Here is a 16,136-nt window from a genome sequence, read left to right as displayed (position 1 = left end):
TTAAGGGAAAGCCCAGACACCCTGCGGAGGAAACCCATTTCAGCTGCTTGAATTCGCGATCTTGTTCTTTCCGTCACTACCCATAGTTCATGACCATAAGTGAGGGCAGGAACATAGATCGACCAGTAAATTGAGAGCTTTGCCTCGTGGCTCAGCTCCTTTTTCATCACGACAGACTGATGCAGAGCCTGCATCACTGCAGACACCGAACCGATCCACCTGTCGATCTCATGCTCCATTCTTCCCTCACTCGTGAACAAGATCCTGAGATACTTGAACTCCTTCACTTGGGGCAGGATCTTACCCCCAACCCTGAGAGGGCACTCCACCCTTTTCCGGCTGAGGACCATGGTCTCTGATTTGGAGGTGCTGATTCCCATCCCAGCCGCTTCACACTCAGCTGCGAACTGATCCAGAGACACTACATATATTATAAACACTAAATAACATTATAACACTAAAACGGTTCAGCCGATGGTAAGGCGTTTGGCCCTACTTACTGTACAGTGAAGGCTAACTGTGTCCCTCGGCCTCCTTCACCATCTAACAACCAATGTGTGGTGAGCGTTGTGAAAGAAAATGTAACTCCTTGCAAGCTACTAAGGGTTAAAAGCTGTTTTGTTATACAGTAAGGGCAGGTTGTTCATACAGGCATATGTCATAAGACAGGTTGCAATAAGCTGACCAAGGACAACTTTATTTAGAATGCGTCCGTTAGACACAGGAAAGATGACTTTTCCTTCTTTAGGGCCCCTTTTGCAATGTACATAAAAGAAAAAACGGTTAGCTAATGCACGCAATGTCAGATGAAATGACTTAGATAAACATATTGTGCTTATTGATAAGGGGAAAGGGGAGGAAGGAAAATTATTAAAAGTCAAATGAAACTTGGGAACTTTGCTCTTCTGCCTTGCAACGTGGATTCAGCATACTCAACTGTGAATAAATAAAAATCGAATCTCTGGGGTTACTTCCACAGCGTCTTGGCACAAAATGGCTACCGCCGCATCATCCAGGTGGATGCTGCACATTGGTGGTGAGTGAAGTGGCTTCCCAAAACCTATATAAAGAGCTATGATGGTCTTATAAAGCGCTATATAATGTCTTCTTTTTCCAATTCAGTGATTCAGTATGGGAGTGCGATGGGAGCCAACACAAAAATCGCACATTACTCAAAAATAGCCAAAGTCCTATTCAGATGGGATTAGTTTTACATCAAGAGGGGAGGTAAAGTAACAATTACCCGGAGCACAGCTGTAATTTTAGCTCTGGATGAATCACTCATGTCAGTAACTTTTTACAGACTGTGTGTTCAAGTCTCAGTAAAGATTAAGGAGCCTTTTACCGTCTATAAAAAGTCTATAAAAAATAACCCCAGGTTAAAGTAGATGAGAGCAGGAGCACTGGGGAAGAGCCGAATTGCGCTCGGTGTGAAGCTCTGGTGTCGTATTTCTTCTCTAGTATTAGTTCTCCAATGTGAGGTTAATGCCTACAAGTAGCCAGTGAGCTTAGACAAATGCAACGAGCTTCCTCAATTAGCACAGACAAGACAAAGCCATCTAATGACACACATGGCGTTGTTGTTGCACTTAATTCCCCTCAGAATATCAGGAATGAGCGCGCTCCACGAGGACAGTCCCAGTAGTGTCAGCTAGGTGGTGGCGTGGTGACAGACACTGAGCAGCACGCTCCTTGGTACCTTTCACTGCCAGGTGCTTAGAGGGCTCATCCTACTGTGGAAGGCGAGGACACAGTCATTCCCTGGCATTGACCCATTTGGCAGCACACACTGCACCGTTCAAAGTGCCCGTCTATTGAACTTGTATTTCTTTGAAGGCTTAGTAAATTCAGCTTGTTTTCTGACAACTACTCATTCCTTTGAACTACGCAATTGCTTCTGCTGCCTTATGGAATTATAGTGAGAAACTGCATTTTTAGAGTTCTCAAAGTCACCATTAAAGCCGACGATGCCTTATCTCCACGCCTGCATAGTCTTTAGAAGAGCTAACATAAAAGTGCACTAAAGTCTGCAATGGGCCTTCAAATTTAGAATAAGCCACGCACAAAAAAAGAGAACAATTTTGTTTTTTTGCTTTTTCAAGATAGCTTATAGTCTTACCACACATAAATATCAAGCCACTATAATAAGAGGACTGATAAGTTATTTCCCCCTAATGTTCTGAACAAAATGAGAGCTGCTGGCAGGGAGGGAACTTTAATGGATTGCCTTTGGGGGGGAAGAAATAATAAAAAAAAAAAATGATGATGAAATAGTGAGACAAAACTTAAGTTTCAAAGATATCTGGCATCTACCTAAAGTGATATGACCTGCTGTCTCTTTTACATTAAAGCACTTTTCTTGACAAGGTGTCTTTTTTTAGCACAATACAAAAGCTGTCAAATGGAAAGTGTCCCACAAGGAAGTAGATAAAGATGGCACTTCACTGCTGCCTCGCTGCAAAAATGGGAAAAGCCACCAAAGCCTCATTGGATGGTAAGGACTTTATTTTTTTTTGTTTTAAGTACATAAAATTTGCATTTTCTTTAATTACTTATCCAAAACATCCACGTGATTATTTAATTAATTAATTGTAAACGTTTGTCATCACTCACGACTTCAAACAGTAAACCCAAAATTCAGTTTTCCAGCCTGACATATCCTCAAAAAAATACATTAATAAAAAGGAGCACATATAAAGTCAAGCAGAAGGGCAGTTTATTAGTTGTAAAAGTTTCCTCTCCACTTATTATTCACATAAAGTACAAGAAGGAAAAAACCAAGTGCCTTAACAGTACAACTTCTCACGATCACTTGGTATTTTGCGAGGCAACTTCTTAAATTTCCTCTAATGAGATTTGATCAAGTGTATTATTATCCACTGGGTAGCAAAATACAGTCCTTTAATCTTCAAAGCACAATAATAATTTATAAATGAATTACAGTGTACTTGATTGGTTGCTAAGTGACCAAGGGAAAAACTTTGACTGTGATCATACATATTCATTTATGTTTAAGAAATAACAAATTCTAACGACCTTTCAATTTCTTTAAATGTTGGCTCCTTTGACCTACAATAATGGCATGACGAGGGAGGTTAAAATGATTAACTTAAAACATTAAAATCTTTTCAAACATATCAGGAAATGCAATCCAATTTTACAGCCGGTGAAAAGAAAACCATAATAAAAGACCTTTAATAAGGTCTTGAAACCTGCAATATTTAATTGTAAAGAAGTGAAACGTTTTTAGGAAAAATTGTTAGAAGTAAAACAATTTCAGCGCTCCGGTTGTGTAAATGACAGAGTCCTTGGTAAAGAACGACAAGTAATTATGCTGTTACAGAGGTGGTTATCATTTTATGTTTTATTTGTTTTTTCAGATATATATAATGCCTAAATATTTATCCAGTTTAGTAAAAGCTTAAGGGTCTTAGTGTCTGTCAAGTTGCTATGTCTCTATTATTCAAACAGATGGTGAATCACAAACATTTTTAGTAATAAAGGTATTGCACTTGTCATTCCAACAGATGACGCATCACACACCTGTGTAGTAATAAAATGCACTGCACTTGTCATTCCAACAGATGACGCATCACAAACATTGTTAATAATAAAATTCACTGCGTTTCTCATTCCAACAGATGGTGTATCACAATCCTGTGCTGTAATAAAATGCATTCATTTGTCATTCCAACAGATGGCACATCACACACCTGTGTAGTAATAAAATGCATTGCACTTGTCATTCCAACAGATGACGCATCACAAATATTGTTAGTAATAAAATGCAATGCATTTATCATTCCAAATGAGGCTGCATCACAAACATTGTTAATAATAAAATTCACTGCGTTTCTCATTCCAACAGATGGTGTATCACAATCCTGTGCTGTAATAAAATGCATTCATTTGTCATTCCAACAGATGGCACATCACAAACCTGTGCAATAATAAAATGCACTCATTTATAATTCCAACAGATGGTGCATTGCAAACATTTTAGTAATAAAATGCATTGCATTTATCATTGAAATAGACAGGACATCACAAACATTTTTAGCAATTAAATGCACTGGATTTGTCATTCCAGCAATTGGAACATCACATACATTTTTAGTAATATAATGCATTGAATCTGTCATTCCATCAGATGGTGCATCTGAAACATGTTTAGTAATAAATTGTATTGTATCTGTCGTTCCAACAGATGGCACATCACAAACATTTTAGTAATAAAATGCAATGCATTTGTCATTCCAACAGATGGTACATCACGTACATTAACAATGCTTTTACACATCTCATACCAAATGGCATATACTGTAACAAGACATACGCATTGCATGGTGCACTGCAAATGTTAATGCTGAGGTCTACGCTGATTACTTACATTTCAACCCATCTTAGACGGGTAGTAAAGCTAGTAAATATCAATACATGTCACCCTGAGTATGATTCGGGTTTAACCAGACCTGCATAAAATTCCATGCCTGAGGCAATTGTTAATTTTGCTTTCTACTATTTATTTTAATATTACTTGCATTTATTGTTTGCGTTACTCTTTGTTTTTGAATATGTCTACGTATGTAAACTACCTGGGTTATGTTCCATGTGTTTTGTGGGTGGTCCCCCAAGAGGAACTGCCCTCCACCCTATAAATCTGGAAGATTTCCCATGGCTCTGGGCAGTTTATTTCAAAAGGCTAGGGACTTCTGTTGAGTTCTTGTGTTTTACTGTTCTTTTCTGATTTGTTTTTGTGGTTGTTCTTGATTTCTGGCCTGTTTTGCTCTGGTTTGTGATCATATTTTAGATTTGTGATTTGAGACTTTGTTTGCTTGGATTGCCTTATGTTTTAGGTAACTCCATGTTGTCATTGTGCTCTTTGGAACTTCACAGAATCACACAGCATCTTTTGTGAAAATAAAACCTTTTTATTTTTATAAAGTTTCTGTATGTCCTGTTTAATTTTGGTCAGGTTTTGGTGGTATATCTCCCTCTTGCAACTTTCTGGGATTACATGCTTTATAACTTCTAGTTCACATCACCCTGAAGTTGGGGAGTAAATAAGTACAATGCACTTGGTATCGTCTCCTGTTGTTTATGTGTCCTTGGTTTCATGAGTATACCAGCTGTGGGCAATGCGGGGCATCACACATCCCCAGAGATATGATGTACAGCTAGCTGAGTAAGGTCTACCAATTCTTCCATCGTGAAGATGGGGCCATTAATAATAAAGTTGCACATGGCGGACGTTGTCGACCGTTATCGACCGTTATGATCGTTACGTGTAGGATTTCGAAATGAAACCTGCTTAACTTTTGTAAGTAAGCTGTAAGGAATAAGCCTGCCAAATTTCAGCTTTCTACCTACATGGGAAGTTGGAGAATTAGTGGTGAGTCAGTCAGTCAGTCAGTGAGGGCTTTGCCTTTTATTAGTATAGATATACAGTATATATAATCAAGCACATGCACTTAGGGGACGTCCTCAGAGTTCTGATAAGGCAAACAATAACGTCCAGGGTAAAAGGAGGTGCTAGCACTAATCACATTTCCATTTTTGCCTTTAGTTCCAAGCTGCACCAGCTGGACGACATGTGATCCAACTTCTGTTTTTGCTAAGAAGCTCCACCCCTTCTGGGTCAACGATTTAAAAATCCTGAAGTCACCAGAAATGGGCTTTCATTGAGGACTAACACTTGACAAGGATGGAGTGTTTCCTCAGCGCCTTCTCATTCTGTACTTGGCTTTATGCCACCCTTGTATGCACTTTAGTTTCACCACTTTCACCAAGCAGGGTTCCTGGCTGGTACCTCTTGTAGTTCTTGCACCTTACAATATATACTGTAGGTGTATATATATATATATATATATATATATATATATAAATATACTAACAAAATACCAGCGCGGCGGAGAAGTAGTGTGTTAAAGAAGCAATGAAAAGAAAAGGAAACATTTTGAAAATAACGTAACCTGATTGTCAATGTAATTGTTTTGTCACTGTTGTGAGTGATGAGTGTTGTTGTCATATATATATATATATATATATTTACACACACACACATAAACATATATATATATACATATCTATACATATACACATATATACATACATATATATCTACATACATACACACACATATATACACACAAATGCATATATATATATATACATACATACACACACATATATAAACATATATATACATATACATACAGTGGCGTAGCGTGGGCTTTCGTCGCCTGGGGCCGACCGGAAATTTGCCGCCTCTATTTAGTTATTCTTAAAAAATAGACAAAATAAAAAAGCTGCATTAAATTTTTTTATTGATTAAAAATTTACTTTTCGTATTTTTTTAATAGCAAAATCTTTTATACAATTGTCAATATCAATATGTATGTCATGTTCAATTGCCAGAATAGCTAAATTTGTTAGCCTTAACGTGGACATAGTTGATCTGAGATAATTTTTGATTAATTTGAGCTTAGAGAAGCTTCTCTCGCAACTAGCATTACTGATGGCAGATGTTAAAAAAATTCTCAACATTATGACAATGTTTGGTAAACCATCTTCAAATTTGGACTCAATAATATATTTTAATAAACTCAGAGAGCCGGACCTAATGAGTTCTTTTTACAGTCTGGGTCTGTTGCAGCTACAAAAGCTTGTAGACGTCGCTCAAGTAGAAATTCTTCTTTATTAATGTCTTGAGGAGCTTGGTCTAAGTTAAGCTCGTCCCTGCTCAATATCACTTCAGGTCTTAAAAAATCATATTTTTGCGCTAGATTTTGCAACTGATGGAATCTTTCTCGAATTTCAGCAGATACTCTGTCTATTGAAAATTCACTTAGGTAGGTTTTATCGTCACTAGATACTGTCGTAGATTGACTCTACAATGCGCTGTAAAAACGTCTGAGAAAATTTCTATTGCACCACCTGCTTCACCTGCCACCCTTTCCGCACCCACGCTGTCTGCTTGGCTTGAATCAGCGCGGCGCGATTTGCAGTTTCAAATATACCTATATTTTTTAAATTTAAATATCATGGTGATTGCCGCCCCTTTTGATACGCCGCCCGGGGCCATGGCCCCCTCGGCACCCCCCTCGCTACGCCACTGTATACATACATATCTACATATATACACACACAGCTATTTCGTATCAGTGCAATACGCTGTTTGTTAAAACGGTTGACTCCCGCTCTTACGTGCAATAACAAATCAAATCATTCAGTTGTCTTTGCTCATATGTCATTTTAGAGCTGGACGCCTGGCATCTTTTTGGCCACAAGTTCGTTTCTGTTTGGTGTGAGGTTCTGTGTTGTGGAGATTCTCAGGATGGATTGCAGGTGCTCATCAGTGAGGTGACTCCTGTGTGCTGTTTTGTTAGTCTTTATCACTGAGAAGAGCTTCTCACACAGATATGTGCTACCAAACATGCACAAGGTTCGAGCCGCATGTAGACGGACTTTTTTTGTTCTTCAAAGTCACCAAAGCGCCGTGCAAACTCAGTGCGCAATAACTGTAGTAAGCGGTAAGTGTTCGGCAAGGCAGCTGAAGCGCTGCATTATGGGATCTGTAGTTTATTGTGTTACCAGTGCTTCATATACCCGGCTTTAATAACAATAATACAGTATATAAAATGATCTCGGGCGGATATAATTACACGCCGGGCGGATGTGGCCCGCCCTTGAGTTTGACACATATGGACTAAATAGAACTTGAAAAGATATATTTTTCAAATGTGATCGCGCAATTCAGATAGAGTTGACGCAAGACTACAGCCTGCATGCCTCAATGAGTCATCCTCCCTCGCTGTTACTTTTTACCGTTCATCTAATGAATACACTGAGTATGGCTTTACCAAAACAATCATTGATGGCGAATAAAGTATCCATTATTCGAGTATGTAGAGCGGGATATATATATATACATATATATATACCCGCGTATCGCAGCGAGAAGTAGTGTGTTAAAAAGGTAGAAAAGAAAAGGGAACATTTTAAAAATAACGTAACATGACTGTCAATATACAGTATTTGTTTTGTGAGTGTTACTGAGTGTTGCTGTCATCAAGGATTTGATTATCATTATTTCTTTCAATCAGGTTCGTATTTGTAGGATGTGTTGTGTTCAAGTTACATTCCGTGTTTGTCAATCGTTGTAAAGATGACAGGTTTCATTCATCGATTCGTTTCTTACTGCATCAATAAACAGCTCGTCTTCTTCTTTATCTGAGACCTGACACACTGCATGCACGGTTTTTTACACTGTCTTCCTTTAGCGGACATTGACTTTTTCCACCGTGTGCTTTGTTTCCACAGTAGCTGCATTTATGAATATGCTTATCAGATGCTTCATATTTTTGCTGCCTTTTCAATTGTGTAATTCGGTTTTGTTCAGCGCTTTGGAACTGTTGCTTTTATCTGTGCACTCGCCAGTTCACGTGAGCCACTTGGTGTACTTGCATCGAAGGTTCCCAGCTGTGCTGGTGCCATCTCCTGCTATGTCCATAGCTTTATTTAATGTTACCTTAGTCCTGGCACTTAAAACTTTCTCTCGCAGTTTCGCTGAGTTTGTGTCAAACACCACCCTGACCATCTCATCTTCCTCTCCATAAGCACAGTCCTTCACCCGTGAATATTTACCCGTGGCAGTTTGCTATTGGATTGCCGCTGACGGACGGCCTTATATGGGCAGGCACTAAATTACAAACGCCAGCGCAGCCTGTCTATGAACTTAATTTAAAGTGTAGGTTTACATCGTGCTTTGTTTCAAGTAGCAGAACTCATGAATATGGTTGTATATGTCACTCGCTCGCTTCTTATTGTTTCGCTGCCTTCTCAATTATATAATGCATGTTTTCTTGAGCGCTTTTTTGAGGTCTTCCTGGTTTTCTATGTACTGCATGATTACGTGGGAGGCGTGATGATGTCACACGAAACTCCGCCCCCACGGCGTTGAAGCTCATCTCCATTACAGTAAATGGAGAAAAACTGCTTCCAGTTATGACCATTACGCGTAGAATTTCGATATAAAACCTGCCCAACTTTTGTAAGGAAGCTGTAAGGAATGAACCTGCCAAATTTCAGCCTTCCACCCACACGGGAAGTTGGAGAATTAGTGATGAGTCAGTGAGTGAGTGAGTGAGTGAGTGAGTGAGTGAGTGAGTGAGTGAGTGAGTGAGTGAGTGAGTGAGTGAGTCAGTGAGTGAGTGAGTGAGTGAGGGCTTTGCCTTTTATTAGTATAGATATACAGTATATATATATATCACACATGTGATTTGGTAATGGAAATTCTCTGTCACTCCATGGGGTGGCACTGTAAAATGATGTTCTGTCTTTTCCTCCTTCTGCAGACCAAAAGTTTGACAGCTTTCTACCGCCGACATCACTTCTAGTGTTCAACCACCTGGACCAAGCACCATATGACTGGACGAACTGCCATCTTGGGAAGACACAACAGGACTCCAAACTTTTTTTTTTTTAAACTAACTTTTCCTCCAACAATAAGGGGTTTGCCTAAGGTTGCTCCAATACTGTTCTCTTATTACTCTCTCTCTCTCGCTCTCTGTATATATACTGTATATATTACCATTGTGACGCATAGCCAGAACCCTTGCTGTGGCCACCACCAGAGGGAGTTTAGACTTAGTTGGAGCCCTGTGTGGCAGCACTGGCAGTGCTGGCAGAAGCTGGTCAACGAGCATCTGGAGCACTTTTGGGTGCTTTATAAAAGGGTTCAGCAGTCACTACTCCAGAGGCCAGAGTTAGGTGGTGGAAGAGGATGAAGCTTGTGGAGGGGGAGTGGCGGTGTGTAATGGAGGAAGAAAGAAAAGAACCTGTGGTTCTGTAAGGAAAAGCTGTGCTGTAAGAGTAGGAAGCAGGGAGAAGCTGTTCCCACATCAAAACGAAAATGAAGGTGTGTTGCACCTGCGCTTACTGTATGTCCAATGATTTTGTGCAGCAATTTTATGTGATGTTTTTATGTCACGCTTTAAATCAGGCTTATTTTAAAACCTCCACATATATGTTTGGTACCATTCTTTTCAGAATTTTAACATGATGTTGTTACATTGTCAGATTCTTATTGTGTTTTTAAATTATAAACTAAAATATCAAGAACTCACATCCCACGAGACAAAACTTTAACCACACCCGGGGCCGGAAATAAAATACAAAGAGTAGATGACAAAGACAGCTGCTATACAGGCTTTTAAATGTTCGAAGCCCTGTGCGAGATGCAGATTACGTGGCACGGCAGCAGCAGCAGCAAGCCAGCAGCTGATCAAGCAAAGAGGAGATAGAAAAAACAAACTGTATTTGTTTCCTGTTGTATCACTAGGACCGCGTCTCTTTGGGGTGCGCTAAGCCAATCTCTTCACAACATGAGATGCGAAGTGGCTGGTGCGTAGCGCAGGCTAGTTGGGTTGGCGAGCGAAGCAAGCAGGGGGTATGCCCCATAGTATATATACTATATATACACACACAGTAAATATATGAAGAAAACCATAAACAATTTATTTGGTTAGGATGTAGAGGACAAACAGGGCAGCTTATGCCCCTTTTCCAGCCATAGTTCACCACTTAACATAGCTTTTTATTATTTATTTCTATTTTTGAATTGTTCAAGGCATCTAATAATGACACAGTGAAAAGATGTCAAGGATTCCATTGTCACATGGATTTGGCAGCTCTTTTCCCTTTCTATCAAAGCAGACCTGCATAACTATACAATCTTCTGATCTTTGTAGAAACCCAGACTCCTTCTGCTGACTAAATAACTGTTTTCTAGATACTTTTTGCTCTTTCTTTGTGTATGCTTTTGTTATTCCATTTCAGGCATCTTTATGTTGTGCTTTGTTTGCTTGTTTTTGATTTCAACAATGTGATGACTGCCTTACATGAAGAAAGGAAGGTGTAAAGGGTCAGATGGGTGACATATGCTCTTGTGAGCCCAGGACTGTTGTTTAGCTTCCTTTTCTGGATAGTGTTACGGCCTGCTGGATTTGTCTGGGACCGAATGCTGTTTCTTATGTTTTGATCTCCTGATTGCTACTTATATTCAGCACATCTATCTTTACAAACCGACTGATTGTGATGGCGGGGTATTCGGGTCAGTTTATTCTACACCTGGTTACAATACAAAGTCTTGAAAGATTGAAATCAGGAATGAGAGGAAAACAGAGGAGAAAGATACTTGGACAGGTAACTCCTCGTGGATATCTAGTTTTGACACTGTGCTCAGTAATATTTATAGGACATGGGCACTAGTGACAGCTCCATGAAAGTAGTTTGTGAGTCCAGCCTGGTCACTGTGTGTGTTCCTGTTAAGACTTTTACAACAAAGGGTACCAGAGTTAATAAGGATGACCAAGAGTGGAAATGATAAACAAATCAATGGTGAAACCTAAAGTCAGTCCTATCCTTTGTCAGAAGAAAATCACAAATCAAGAAATCATAGAAAGAAATTTAGAAACACAATTAGGAAATGGGAAAGCCATTGATCAATTACTAACATAAGAAGGATTGTTATTTCAGGATATCCGCAAACTCGGATGATGATGAATCTAATAAGCCTTTTTTATAGCATCACACTAAATGACATAAATCATGGCACTTTGCACAGCAACCAATGCCACATCATGACAATAGTGGCACAAAACATATAATGGCAACAGAAATGGCACAAATTAAATTTTAATAACAATACCAAAAATAATAGTGCAGTCAACAAATGTGAAAATTCAGAAATATTTGACCCTCTTTCCTAACTGTGGTGTTGAGTGTCAAAGCAGGATACTTTTGTGGTTTAATATATTTATTGTTTTTATTATTTTTTTCTATTTTTCTAATTCCGCTGGTTAACCAGTCTTGACATTTACAGTGCATCCGGAAAGTATTCACAGCGCATCACTTTTTCCACATTTTGTTATGTTACAGCCTTTTTCCAAAATGAATTAAATTAATTTTTTTTCCTCAGAATTCTACACACAACACCCCATAACGACAACGTGAAAAAAGTTTACTTGAGGTTTTTGCAAATTTATTAAAAATAAAAAAATTGAGAAATCACATGTACATAAGTATTCACGGCCTTTGCTCAATACTTTGTCGATGCACCTTTGGCAGCAATTCCAGCCTCAAGTCTTTTTGAATATGATGTCACAAGCTTGGCACACCTATCCTTGGCCAGTTTCGCCCATTCCTCTTTGCAGCACCTCTCAAGCTCCATCAGGTTGGATGTGAAGCGTCGGTGCACAGCCATTTTAAGATCTCTCCAGAGATGTTCAATCAGATTCAAGTCTGGGCTCTGGCTGGGCCACTCAAGGACATTCACAGAGTTGTCCTGAAGCCACTCCTTTGATATCTTGGCTGTGTGCATAGGGTCTTTGTCCTGCTGAAAGATGAACCGTCGTCCCAGTCTGTGGTCAAGAGCACTCTGGAGAAGGTTTTCATCCAGGATGTCTCTGTACATTGCTGTACAATGCTGTACAATGTACTGTCCCTTTATCCTGACCAGTCTCCCAGTTCCTGTCGCTGTAAAACATCCCCACAGCATGATGCTGCCACCACCATGCTTCACTGTAGGGATGGTATTGGCCTGGTGATGAGCGGTGCCTGGTTTCCTCCAAACGTGACGCCTGGCATTCACACCAAAGAGCTCAATCTTTGTCTCATCAGATCAGAGAATTTTGTTTCTCATGGTCTGAGAGTCCTTCAGGTGCCTTTTGGCAAACTCCAGGCGGGCTGCCATGTGCCTTTTACTAAGGATTGGCTTCCGTCTGGCCGCTCTACCATACAGGCCTGATTGGTGGATTGCTGCAGAGATGGTTGTCCTTCTGGAAGGTTCTCCTCTCTCCCCAGAGGACCTCTGGAGCTCTGACAGAGTGACCATCAGGTTCTTGGTCACCTCCCTGACTAAGGCCCTTCTCTCCCAATCGCTCAGTTTAGATGGCCGTCCAGCTCTAGGAAGAGTCCTGGTGCTTTCAAACTTCTTCCACTTACAGATGATGGAGGTCACTGTGCTCATTGGGACCTTCAAAGCAGCAGAAATTTTTCTGTAACCTTCCCTAGATTTGTGCCTCATGACAATCCTGTCTCGGAGGTCTACAGACAATTCCTTTGACTTCATGCTTTGTTTGTGCTCTGAAATGAACTGTCAACTGTGTGACCTTCTATAGACAGGTGTGTGCCTTTCCAAATCATGTCCAATCAACTGAATTTACCACAGGTGGACTCCAATGAAGCTGCAGAAACATCTCAAGGATGATCAGGGGAAACAGGATGCACCGGAGCTCAATTTTAATCTTCATGGCAAAGGCTGTGCATACTTATGCACATATGCTTTCTCTTTTTATTTTTAATAAATTTGCAAAAACCTCAAGTAAACTTTTTTCATGTTGTCATTATGGGGTGTTGTGTGTAGAATTCTGAGGAAAAAAATGAATTTAATCCATTTTGGAATAAGGCTGTAACATAACAAAATGTGGAAAAAGTGATGCGCTGTGAATACTTTCTGGATGCACTGTATGTGCACTTTAATAACCTGATTGCTCCTTAGAGAGGTGTGGCAAGTTCATGGCGTCATCTGGGACAGGCCGCATGCATAAAAAGAACAGGGGCAGGTAAGAAAAGAGAAAAAGAAATCAGGAGAAAGAAAATCAAGAAGTTAGCGGATGAGGAGGAGCTTGAAATGTGTGGTTTGAGGTGAAGGATGGCAAGAGAGACAGAGAGAGAGAGAGAGAGAGAGAGAGAGAGAGAGGGAAAGCATGAGCAAGTGAGAAAGAAAGAGAGAGAGAGGAAGAGGAAGAGAGAGAGACACGGAGACAGGAAAAGCGTGAGCAAGTGAAAGAGAGCATGGAGTGCAAAGCAGCCAGGAGGAGACATCTGGATATGCAGAATAACTAAGAAGTAGTTTTTTTTTTTACCTTTTTTTGTTTTTATTTAAACAACAGTACGCACTTACATTAACAACAATAACATTTTATTTCTTGTATAGCCCACAATCATACGAGAAAGGCCTCAATTAGCTTTACCAGGCCCCATTTTTTGACAGCACTCCCAAAAAAAAGGTGTAGGAAAAAAAATCGTATAGAAATCTCAAGAAGCTTTTAACAAATATTAAATAACACTAATAGATTTATATTATATGATTTTATGTGATACAAATTATTTTCAGTATTGTTTATATATTTTTAGGTTACATGTCATCTATGAGTTTCTGCAATCTTTTGGCAAGCTCCAAAAATGATCAAATTTAATTGTTCACGGCCAACTTGTGAACATCTGAAACCTTGAATATCAAATTTGTAAATCTCAGCTGTAATTGCAAAAACATGATTCAGCATCTCAATAAACCAATACAGTAATCCCTTGCTACTTCGCGGTTCACTTTTCGCGGATTCATGACTTCGCGGGTTTTTAAATATAGTAGTAGTATTTCCTAGTCTAAGAACAACAAAACAAGTTCGGTGACTAAGTGCGTTGTAACACGGGCTGTGGTTGGTACATGGGAGGGAGACAACAAATCACAGCTTCCCGCTTTCTAATCGGGCCCGTGATTGACTGATGCCCAGATCCCACAGCATCTCCCCTTGTCTCTCTGTCGCGGCCATTTCGCTTCAAGCTTTCTCGACGAACAGTTTACTTTACACTGTACTGCGTGTGATTTTTTCGTGTTTTTTTTGTGTTGAACTTCGCTTCAATTTTCACCCCCTGCAATGGCTCCCAAATGTGCTCCTTCTTCCAAGGCTGGTGCTGAGCCTAAACGCCGTTCAATCGGTCCAATTTTGCAACAAGGTCGACGACGTCATGACCGCCTTCAAGCTGCTCATCGACCGGAAAAAGAAGCAGCGGCAGCAACTGCCGATCACAATGTTTTTGCAACCTCGCAAAAAAGAGCCAGTTCCTACTACTACTACTACGGACACACCTTCGGAAACCGTGGAAGAGGTGCCCCAGGAAATGTTAGGTAGGTCCCTGTTATTAATAGAGTAAAGGGTGGGTTGTAAACAGTACAGGGAGGGTTCAAAAATGTCCAAATACACGTTAAATAATTAAATGAATATGGTGTCCCTACTTCACGGAAATTCAGTTATTGCGGCCGGCCTTGAAACCTATCTCCCGCGATAAACGAGAGATTACTGTATTAGAAAAAAACAAATAGGGAAGAAGCTTGCACAAGTATTCATAAAATGTCCAAGCCTTTTCTCCGAATACTCCATTTTTTGCAGGTACATCTCCGATGCATGTTACTTTCATTGGTATCTTTAAATTGGCCTGGTGTGTCATGTACGTAATGTAATGTGCAAACTTCACCCAGATAATGACTAAGCCAGGAACTGAAACAAAGTGCTGGCAGCAGACGGGTGCAACTACTAAATGCTGTGCCACTGGGCCCCCAGAAAATTTCAGATGTCTGTAAATGTTAATTGTGTTTATGGAGAGTCGATGAGGCATGACAATGGCACTATCACCTTAACTGGCATCATTTTTATTTTCCCTGCTCCCTATTCTGTTCTCTTCTGCTAAGTAGAGAGGAAGGTGTGCAACAGCAAAAATAAAGATTTTACATTTTGGGAAAACACATCAGTTTTTGATTGCCTTGCAATATATCATTCTTTTCATCTGACAGGTAATTTGTTTTGTTCTGGCTCCTGATTGATTTGGTAAATTCATGCATGGCTGCTTGTACAATGAGGTGGTACAGTTAATACAAATTATTTACAAGAATAGCTGAAACGGGCTGCCAATATTAAATATGGAAAAGAAACCCATGAAGGGGTAAAAAATTCCTTCATATAGTTTTGAAAGGACAAGAAACGGCTGGAAAGAAGAGGGTCCAGGGAGTCTATAGAGCTAATTGCTTAATAGAGAGCCATTCCCTTTTATGAAGCCGTGGCTGTTTAATATTTAACCAAGGTCATAACTAAGCCATTAATAAATACTGTTTAAAAATTTAAAACCTGGAACCATCCTAGTAAAGAAATGCTGCATCTCTAGTATTTTTAGTTTCAACTTTGCCCAACACTATAGTTTGCGTACGTGTGCTCCAACAAAATCGCAAGGACGATTTTTCAAGCTCTAATACAAAGAGCATACGATCCACTTGAAATTCTGCCTGATGTCTATCCCCA

At 39.8% G+C, this 16,136-nt stretch overlaps 1 protein-coding gene across 3 annotated transcripts in view; it reads right to left on the bottom strand.

Moving 5' to 3' along the window:
* The window catches only part of elfn1a (extracellular leucine-rich repeat and fibronectin type III domain containing 1a), an 858,957-nt gene that overhangs the window by 293,600 nt on the left and 549,221 nt on the right, over nt 1-16,136 (bottom strand). The window lies entirely within an intron of this gene.

Source organism: Polypterus senegalus, chromosome 13 (genome assembly GCF_016835505.1).
Source record: "Polypterus senegalus isolate Bchr_013 chromosome 13, ASM1683550v1, whole genome shotgun sequence".
NCBI lineage: Eukaryota > Metazoa > Chordata > Cladistia > Polypteriformes > Polypteridae > Polypterus > Polypterus senegalus.
The sequence above is the reverse complement of the archived record's forward strand: the minus strand, read 5'-3'. Positions and strand labels throughout refer to the sequence as shown.